The 9,777-nt window shown below is 32.0% G+C and overlaps 1 protein-coding gene across 2 annotated transcripts in view; it reads right to left on the reverse strand.

Annotated features, from left to right (window-relative positions):
- The window catches only part of LOC108691859 (catenin delta-2), a 62,775-nt gene that overhangs the window by 52,780 nt on the left and 218 nt on the right, over nt 1-9,777 (reverse strand). The gene's annotated exons all lie outside the window — the stretch shown is intronic.

Raw genomic sequence — 9,777 nt, forward strand, 5'->3', positions numbered from 1 at the left:
ATATATATATATATTACTTATTCTTATACTTTTTTTATTTTACAAATAATATACGCGTTCTTACAGAAAAAAATTCAATCACCTCGAGAATGTCACGCGAGAATGGATAGCTTGAAGACGTGTTTGTCTAAGAGTTTGCTAGCAAACCGGCGTGACGCAACGTAAGATTAGCGTAACGTCACACATGTATCCTGAGAGCTCGTACGCGTTAATTGATAAAGTTAACAATAACGTTAAGTTATCCATTATCCGGTGGAGTAACGAAGCTGAACGACAGCATGTCGCGTCGCTTGTTGCTTAATCTACTGAATTGCGCGTGTAATTTTTGCGATATGCGCAAGGATAGAAGATAAGTTCTCGCAACGTAAACGCGAGAACGTCACGTCACCGGTCGTCTCTTCTGAGAAATTGGTGCGCCATGCACTCTAACGTTTGCCGGCAAAATTATTCCCACTGCGAGATATAAATGATAACCGATACTATCAGCCCCTCCCACGGCGACGGTATTTTTATTGAGTTGTGTACGATAAAATAGTTCGCTAAAACTATTGCACTTTTCCTGTTATATCCTCCTGTGTCTTAAAAAAAAAATCTATATCAACATATACAACTTATTTTATATTACGCAATTATATCAATGACGTTATTACATTAATTTTGTTTACTTTAATGATTGTTTTCTTTTAGCTTTAATAAAAAAAATGCTTTCAAAAATATGTGAAAACTACTGATTATATTTAATAATAAACAATAATATAGAACTATTAAACATTAGTACCGTTAAATAATAATAATACAGTTATTCAGTAATAGAAAAATATTAACATGCATTAAAATTTTTTTTTGTGCGCATAAATTATGAGTTACATATTTTTAATAGAAATTTCTTCGACGCGAGGATGTAGCAGGAACGAATAGTAAATAAAATTTTTTTAGATTCATCAGTAAACATATTATACGAATTGATTTCCCGATTCGTTCTCTTCTACTTCCAACAAAAAAATTTTATAATAGAAGAGAAACTTTTCGAGAGCGCTACCTGCTTTTATCCGTTTAGATAGGATTAACGCGCATTAATTAACGTAACCGCGATTAGTATTCCTCTCATTTCAAGCGTTGACATTTCGGATAAAGCGTGTTTTGAATAAAAATCAGCATAATTCAGAGGGATTAGTGTAGCTGGTGCAGCGACAATCGCCAGTGTAGCGTGTGACACTGACAGCGCTATTTCCGCGGTTAACAATCGTCGCGGTCGTCGGCATCCTAGTCATTATGACATTAAATATGTCGGTTCAATAAAGTCAGTCGCAGGAGAGAGAACGTACGGAACGTTGGATGTCACTCCGGCCATTAGACAGACTTGTGAAGACTATACATCCCGAAGAAGCTATGGACGAAAAGAAAATTGTATTGCGGGCCAATAGAAAATGTTTTACCGCAAAAAATGTGTCACAATCGTATTTCTTATACATTATTGTTTCAAGAAATAATTTCGTGTGGGTTTTTATGTGTTATAAATTATATAGATACGTTGTTTGTTTGAATCTATTTATATTTATTTCTAAATTGGTATCTATATAATTTATATAAGTGTAATTTAAAATTTATATAAATACTCTATACCAGGAATATTCACGTTATTATTTTAAATTATGCATATATATTATAAATTAATAAATAATTTATATAAATATTCTGTACAGGAATTATTATTTTAAATTAATTAGTTAATCGGTTAAATTACTTAATTAGACTATTAAATTAATAATTAAGTAACTTTCGTGTAACATATACAATGTAAATGTAATTGTTTCAATTGTTTCACATTTCGCAGTTATTCCACATGCCACACAAGTATTGTGTAAATATAATTATTAACATACATTTCATTTATGTTATAAGACATCGTTTATATTTATGTTATATTATATATATTATTTACTTGCGTAAATAACGTGAGAAAAACGTGTGACGCGAATCAAGCGAACAAATTAATTACGTTAACGCGACTATATCAAAAAGATTTTATGGTTAAAATGAGGAAGAAGTTTTTGCCCGGAATAGAGAAAAAGAAACGTCACGTTGTTCTAATAATTAAAAAAAAAAAAGAAAAAATTACTGTCTCTCGTGGTACAAGAAATTCGGACGAACCTTCGATCGCCGAGAGTAACATAATACTTCAAGAGTGATTCTCAAGAGCGACTAATTACGTTAATTAGCAATTAGGCGAGAGGGATGCGCACGGATTACTAGGACTTTTTACGTGGATCCGCAATTCCGAATTGCGTCCCGCGAGAGAGACGTAATTCAACCTGAGGAGAGCCGAGATGCCGCTCGCATCCGACGTTTACAGGCTTTATTTTCCGTGGTGTCCTCGTCCCTCTTCGTTGTTATACGGTATTCTCGACGGGGCAGTAAGTCACGACGGGGGTGCATCGTCGTCCACTCCAAAATTACGTGGACGCGATATTGAGTTGATATCAAGTACACACACACACATACACACACACACACACACACACACACACACACACACACAGAGGAGCGAGAGAGGCGGGGTTGACATTGTCTCGCGAATGATGAACAGTAGGCGGTCGTGGAGTTGCTGCGAGTCGAGGAAAAGTCGGGGAAATTGAAAGCGATCCGGGCCGAAGGGAAGCTGAGTTTCCACTTTGATGATTGGCAGCAACGCGATAGTAGATCGGCGATATAATTACTGATGTCTGAACATTATCGAGTTTTTAGACCTCTAGTATCATCAATCAAACGCGCGAGTGGAATTGTAAATTGAAGAAAGTATAATTAATTTTTGAACAGAGTATTGAAAATATATATTATATCGAATTTATTTTTTAACAGAGTAATGAAACATGAAATGTAATAGATACATGAATTAAAAATTAGGAGAGAAAATAATATGGAAAGTGTAGCAAGATATTGGATTACTAGCGTGCGCATATTATCCATTTGCATTTTATATTTTACTTCTTATTTTGAAAGATATTACACGCGAAAACATTGCGATATACTGGGTGTTTCTTAAATACTGTCCAATATTTTATTATAAAAAGGAATGAGGATTTAAGTAATTAAGGGCAAGGGATTTAAAAAGTGTGGTATTTTAGATATTAAAGAAACAATGCTAACTCAATTTTTTTAAGTTAAAAAAAGTACAAATTATTTATAATTTCTATGTCAAAATGTAAATCAATCTATTATATGGTTGAATTATTTAGTTTCAAAAGAAACAACCTCATAAATTTTCTTAAATCAACTCTTAAAATATTGAAACAATAAATAAATAAAATATTAAAACTAATGAATTAAACTTTATTTATTAATGTATTATTTTAATCAAATTAATGGTCTATTATAATTAACTAACGGCATACTAAATAGGAGCAATGGCGACCTTTAGAAATGAATAAAATAATTTAAATTGGATATAATTTGATATTATGAATTTAACAGTGTAAATACGTAGTAATTTATAGTAACAATGAAGAAGTGAAAATATATTCACTTCTTCATTACACATCTAAGAATCGATCGAACGTTTCAACTTAATTTTAAACCATCCTTGATAATTTAGTTATTCTACTATAAATTTTACTGTATATTCAACATATCATTTTTATACTTGAAATATTCGATCGATTCTTACGTATGTAATTAAAAATTAAATATATTTGTCACATAGAAATTTTTGTGCACCAAATACCATGTTTTTTATGCTTACGAACATTCCTTTTTATAGTTTGAACTGAGAGTTTTTAAATGTTTTTTTATTTAGTATATTAATAAAAGAGTTGGTTTTTAAAATCATTTTTTCATGAAAAAAAGCTGATATGAACATATGATTTCAAAGACTTTGTTTCAGGATATTAAATATTTTATAAAGTTCTATATTATCGTTTTTTCTTGATAGCTTCTAAATAAAAAGATTTTTTTTAAAGCTCAGAGCAGCTAATAGGTAGGATATTGCCTTCATTTTTTACTTGTAGTCACATTTTGTAAAAATCAGTGGCATGAAAACGTGGTTTACGTAATACTGTGCCGCTCCGAAGTTAGTACGCCAATAGATCAATTGAATCAAATCCTTTGGGAAATAAAAAATGAAGGTAATATCCTGCCTTTGAAACGAAGCCTTGAGATCATTTGTTCAGGAGAACTTTTCTTTATAAAATGACCTCAGAAATTCCAATTCCTAAAATATTCGACAACGCTTAAGAAGCAGCGCCGTTATATTGTCACCTGAGTTATTTTTTGTCATCTTTTTTTTTTAACAAGTCACTAGAAAGTCATTATCGTTCAAAATGGTCACTATAGTGACCTTTTCTTCCTGAGCTGACATAAAATTTGTAAAACATAAACGTTTTATTCATATTTTAGCTGCCCCGTATAACAATTGCTCACTGTTGTTCACTAATGGCCTTAATTGCTTTGAAAATTTGCTAAAAAATATTAAGCTAAACGTAGCAGTTGGTGAACATGACCCAATGGATGTTGGATAAAATGACAAAAGTTTTAAATATTAAGCTTTTAATGATTATGTGACTCTAAATTCGTTATTATTATTTTTTTATAAACAATGAGTTTATTTAAAGTACATATCATTAAAAGATTAATATTTAATCTTCTTATCATTTCATCCAGTAAATAGGTCATGTCTACTAATATATTTATCTTATTTTTAGTTTTAACGCTTGAAAAGTTACTTTTTGTCACTGTTTCTGTCAAAAAGCAGGCATTATTTGACTTTTTTTGGTATAATGACTGGATGACAGTGTACAGGGAAAGAATGGTTTTGCTGAAGTAAAAAAATTTAGCTTCATACAAATTTGAAAACAATTTCACTGAACATTAAAAAATTATGTATGATGCTCAAATTACTAGAATGTCGAAACCTTTCGCAAACCATGATTGAGATTCTTACGTAATTATTTTTATAGTCCAACAAAATTATTTTCAAATCTGTAGCTAAATCTTATAGCTAAATTTTTAGATACTTCAATAAAACCGTTCTTCTTTTTGTGTAAATAAATGAAGTGTCGAGTTGCGAGAAAAAGGAAAACTTCATGTGGCTTATAATGTTTTAACATTTTAAGTAAACAGGATTGAAACAGGATTTATATAGCATGTTTCATATATTCCAAGAAATCTATTTGTTGGATTTCTCTCGGGTCCTGCGGATGACCTTTCGACGAATTTTTGATCTGTGTGCCGGCGGATTTTCAAATCCGAAAAGAGGATCTCAAATCCCGCATGGCTGCACGACGCCGGTGACGTCGGTGATGGCGATGATGGCGGCGGCTCGCTCTAATTTTCTATTTCCGGCTTGTACTGCTCTCAGCGCGACCGCGGCTTAATTAGAAGCACGAAAAGTGGAAAGCAGTCTAGAGGGATAAAGAGATAGAGTGAGACAGGGATGGAAAGGGGAGGAATGGGAATTCCTTACGCGCGCGAGCCTTCGCTCTCTTCTCGAGATAAAAGATACTAACTTTCGAGCTTTATCGCGGCGCGCCTGGTCTGGACTTGCTCTCGGGGATAAATAATCTTGGCTTGGCTTCGTTATCGATCCTCCGCGACGACGCACGGTCTGATAACGCGGAAGACGAACTTCGTTTTCTGTGGATTCTTATGATTGTCGCTTCCGTCGCCGCGATTCTTCTTGCAAGGCGAGCGCTAAGCGCGACCGAAGGAAGTGAGGCCACTACACTGACGTCAGTTGAATTAAATTATAAGAGGATACTATATATTTATAATTCAATTAAATGGAATTAATAAATTCGCGATTCTTTTATTGCATATCCTATATAAATGATTTGTATAAATCGATTGTCGTTTGACGATTTTAATCTGGCCGCGATTAAAGTCAACTATAAAAACACAAAGATCTGGAATTTTTTAGGAATTATTGTCGATTTTAAAAATCATTATTCTATATTGTAACTTCGTACCTTAAGAGTCAATCTAATCAGTAAATGTAATTGATATGTGACACTTATCTTCTGAAAACATTTTCGATAAAGAGAGACTTCAAGAACACGTTTCTTTAGAGCTTATGTATTTTATGGTCCTCGAATTTTGAATCGAATTGTATGCCAAACGATGTTATACTCAATTTAAATTTTTACTGAAATTAAGTCCCATCATATAGTATCGTTTGGCCTCGATTCAAAATTCGAGAGTCACAAAATGGGCTAAATTTAGATTTATCCTTTTCTTTTCTTATTCTACTTGTATTAATTATTTAATTTAATTTTATAATTTTTGTCGTAAAAAAAAAAAGTAAATTAATAAATTACTAATCCTTTTATTTTATCTCGAAAACATTAATATGCATATTTAAAAATATATTTATTCAAAATATCCGATTAAAATATATAGCTTCTTTTGTCTATTTATATTTTACAAGTCTTATTTTTTATTGATCCTTTTTAATTTTGAATAAAAACATAATTAAATCTATATTGCAACAAGAATAACAATGAAGAATCAAATTAAACGAGCAAACGCAGGAGAAAAATTAATAACATTTTATTTATGTAAAGTAATAAAATTAATTCCCATAACATTTCGAACTTAGTCATCTCTATTGTATAGACATATTTGTTATATTTATTAACTGTTAAGTCTTTTGTTAATTACATTGAGAAAAATATTCAGATTAAATCAACAAAGGATGTTCAACAAGAATGACATTTCGGCAAGATCAAACAGAATTTCTAGTTATGACAACCAGAAATTCTGTTTGGTTTCAACAAAGTGCCATTCTTGTTGAGTTCTTTTGTTTAATCAGACTATTTTTTTCAGTGCACGAATGTCATTCTCATACAGGATTATGTCGCGAGGAGAATTATTACAGTCATAATTGTTACAAACATAGTTTATAATTTTAGATTCAAAAGTAGAAATTCTATGACAAAATCTGGCTACGAGACGAACTTTTCATTGGTGGCTGTTTTTGTCAATTTTAGTACCTAAGCAAGAATTAATAAAATATCGGTTAGAACGAGACAGCATACATAAAAAAGATACAGGATGTTTCAAACTTCACGTGACACTTAACAGATTTCTGAGATCATTTCGAGATGAAAATGCTAATATCAAAACGTCGAGGCTGCAATACTTTTTAAATAAGAGTTTAAAGTTAGCCAATCAAAATTAATTAATTAAATTGTTCGAAATTCGAGCGCTCAAGCATGGCACAATGTAAAGATGATTAGAAGAAAGGATATTATAGAATAAAATTGATGCTTGAAAACATCTTCACTATTGTGCAATGTGCCGTGTTTGAGCGCGCCAATTTTGAACAGTTCTGTTGGCTAACTTTGAACTTTAAAAACTATTATATGCTCGATATTTTGATATTAAAATTTTCTGTCTCGAAATCTTAAGAATCATCTATTAACGGATATCACGCAAAGTCTGAAATATCCTCTATACTTCTTGTTCTCTCTCTCTCTATTTTTAATTTGATAAAAGTGCTCGTGATCGCAGCCTCTTATATCCTACAAGAGACACAATATTCCTAGAATATTATACGGATATTAAAAAGCTAAATATAATATAACATTTTATATAACATTTTAGGAATATTACGTGCTTATAGGTTTCTAATAAAAAATATAACTCATTCGGTCTTCCGTAGACAACAATCGATTATTCATACGCGTCGATATCACTAGATCTAATTCGAGAATGATAATGCCAGGTTCAAAGACCTACCTCCTTGCCTCACGAGTCGATCGGAGACGATGAATAGCTTCATTAGTGTAACATAATTATAATTAATCGGATTGTCCACCACGATTGGTCGAACTCGCTTAAACGGATAATGCAAATTATGTCCGAATCTCATGATAATCATTCATGGGGTAACACGCGGTATACCGAGGTCGCCACCGCGTGAAAATCCACGTGAATAATCAATCGATGAGTATGGCTATTTTCGAAACATTCGTACGTTCTAGTTTCATTTTATAACTGAAAAGAGGATTCGGGACGACCGATTGCAAGTAAAACGCTGTATATGTATGAGAGAGAAAGAGAAGAAAAAAGGGCGTATGTGCGGCACGAAAGTGTACTACGAATTCCAGATTTAATGTTGCACGATAGATCCTTATTTAACTTGGGAGAACTCAAAGGCCAAAGGCTCGAGAATGATCGAGGCGTTTAGAGACCTGAATATCTGCAAAATCGGAGATAGAAAAAGGATACGAAACGGATGTAAGATCTTAAATATGTAAAAATTCGAAGGGATTCAAGTTTAAGAAACGAGAAGATTCTACCATATAACATTTAAGATTTAAAGATGTCCTAAAGAAAATTCAACGATTCAGAAATATTGAAATTTAAATAAAGCGAAAGAGAATTAGTGAGCCGAGTAAGTTCTTAGTGCTAACAGATATTATATACAATTGAAAGTCACAAAGTTAACAAACATTTCGACTTTTATTACAGTCATCTTCAGTATTATAATAGAAATTAAATTTGTAATTATATATAATAAGCAATATCTAACCCTCTTTTATTTTATTGAATTTTTAATCTTATGAGTCTATAAAATCTTTGTAATTATCATTTTAATTATAATTTTAATAGGAATGAAAGGATTTTTATATTTTTCTCTCACAACGAATTCTAATAAAATTTTGTTAATTAAATAAATTAAATAAGTAAAGAAACACATATGGTCGAAGCTATGACTAGATCCTGGTCTAACAACAAGCCTAATAATGTTTCTACATGAACATTTAAATACATTCCCCGGAGTTCTTCAAACTCCGTGTCAAATCCAGCCTTGAAAATGCAGTCCTAAATTAAAGCTAGGAATAATAATACTACAAATTAAATCGTCAATGTAATTTGTTAATTAAAATTTAATGATAAAATTTAAGATATTTAAGTGATCCAAAGATATTAGGCTTAAAATTTACATATTAAATATATATATGATGATATTTTTCTCCCCTTGTTAAGTCAAACTTTCTTCAAAGTGTATCAAAATCCGATCATCAAATTAAAAACTAGGCAAAGGCTGGATAAAAGTCCCATTTGCATTCCCAAAGTTTGATCCTTGAAGGTGGCTCTTCATTATTAAACGCAAAGCGGCGAGTTCCGCGTTGCTTGATAAATTGAGGAGAGACCGGCCGGCCACGCTAAGAGCACCACGCGGCGACCGCAAGTTCAAAGAGAATACGCGAACAGGACACTCGGTATGTATCCCGCGGGTCTCTCGAGAGAATCTAGAATCCGAATGTATGGCCAATCATGCGAGCCTTCGGAGTTACTATTAGATACTCCTCAACACGTATCTTATGTATATATCACGAATATACATAAGATATACCGTGTATATACTACTAATATCTTGCGTATATTAGTAGTATATACGCGGTATATCTTATGTATATTGGTATATCTTAAGTCCGCTTTATATAGCACGCAGAATGAAGGTTGCAAGACTACAAACTAATCTAACATATATTTTAATTATAATAGATTGCGGGAAGTTGGATAAACTTCAATTTTTGCGACCTGCATTCTGCGTAGATCTGGCTTTATTTTTATTTATTTATCACGAGTATAAAAGATGAGACACCAGCGAGATTGTTATTCTGAGCCTCCTTGAGCATGCTAGTACAGAACAAAAAATTATTGTTACAAGCGTGATGGTAATATTACAATCTACGTAGTAGACTTTGATAAAGAAAAGAATAAGCGTATGTTAGAATATTCTATCATGTAATCAATTTATATATATATATATAT

Source organism: Atta colombica, unplaced genomic scaffold (assembly GCF_001594045.1).
Source record: "Atta colombica isolate Treedump-2 unplaced genomic scaffold, Acol1.0 scaffold53, whole genome shotgun sequence".
NCBI classification, from domain to species: Eukaryota; Metazoa; Arthropoda; class Insecta; order Hymenoptera; family Formicidae; genus Atta; species Atta colombica.